This window comes from Hydra vulgaris, chromosome 02, assembly GCF_038396675.1.
Source record: "Hydra vulgaris chromosome 02, alternate assembly HydraT2T_AEP".
NCBI classification, from domain to species: Eukaryota; Metazoa; Cnidaria; class Hydrozoa; order Anthoathecata; family Hydridae; genus Hydra; species Hydra vulgaris.
In genome coordinates this window covers 2,546,300-2,547,585 of record NC_088921.1, presented here as the reverse complement: position 1 = coordinate 2,547,585, position 1,286 = coordinate 2,546,300, and the positions used below count along the sequence as shown (strand labels likewise).

The following is a 1,286-nucleotide window of genomic DNA, read 5'->3' as shown; positions in this document are numbered from 1 at the left end:
ACTCCGAAGAAAGTTTAAAAAACAAAACACCAGAGTTATATTTACTTCACCTCCCAATTTGAATAAAATCTCTGTTCTTTTAGGAACATTGTACACTAACTTTTGTAGAATACATTTTAAAGTTGTAAAAATTTATATATATATATATATATATATATATATATATATATATATATATATATATATATATATATATATATATATATATATTATTTATATGTGTATATACAAATAGCTTTCCTGTTTTGAAAATGTTTATTAGGCAGACTTTGAAAAAATTTTTTTCCCACAGGATGTTTGCCCACTAAAATACCTCCTCTGACCAAAAAATTTTTGTAGCAATTTATAACTCGGACAACTAATTTTTAAATGTCCAAACTTTGCCACTGACTGGCTAAGTTTATCTAAAGATTTATCATATGATGGATTTATGCAATATAAAAGAACGAATATATGTAAATTTTTATGAATTTTTTAAAAACATCTATTAATTAGTTCAGTGAACGTTCAAACTTCAATGTTGCATATGTCATCTTTAAGTAGTTTCTTGGCTTTCCTAAATGTGTTTCTTATTCACATGGTTTTACAAGCAAGGTATGCAAGCAAATTTGAGCTGAAAATTTTTTTTAGCCTTTAAGGAGAATTGGTGTTACACTTTTAAATTTAATTTGTTTAAATATAGTAGTTTTAACAAATAAATGTTTGTTTGTTCTTTGTTTTTTTACTTATTTGTTTTCAGATTTTTAAGAACTTGGCAACTTATCTAATTTTTTTATTTTTTTAGTGCAATTGGAAAGAGCTGAAAGTTATTTTTTAGAGCAATCGAAAAGAATTGAAGTGTTTTTTAGTTACTTCACACGGTATAACTGATACTGATTTGACTAAGTTTACTATTTTGTTTTATTTTATATTGGATTTATTTGATATTTGATATATGTTATATTAGATATATATTTTATGTATTTAACATGGAAAACTGACTGTAATTTGTTGACACAAAAGTTTATAAACATAAATCTGCCTATATTTCAGTACATTTTATATTTCTCTGTATCTTTATAAATATTCTTTCTCAGAAAAAATAACAGACTAGAAAAATAATAAATTCCTTTTGAAAGTAGTTGAAAAAATGATGTATTTCCATATTTCATTGTGTAAAGTGTAATACCACTTTTTAAAGGTATGTGAATAGATATATAGGGGAACATGGGGCAAGATGATGACTGTTTCAAAAAACGCCTGTATCTTAGTCTGTCCCAAAAATTAAAACTTACCTTTAGCTGGTG

The 1,286-nt window shown here is 24.7% G+C and overlaps 1 long non-coding RNA gene across 1 annotated transcript; it reads left to right on the top strand.

Annotated features, from left to right (window-relative positions):
* The first annotated feature begins 406 nt into the window (after window positions 1-406).
* Window positions 407-881, top strand: LOC136076329 (uncharacterized). Its single transcript, XR_010636171.1, has 2 exons — window positions 407-455; window positions 785-881. It is a non-coding gene; the product is annotated as an uncharacterized LOC136076329 (long non-coding RNA).
* Window positions 882-1,286: the final 405 nt, after the last annotated feature.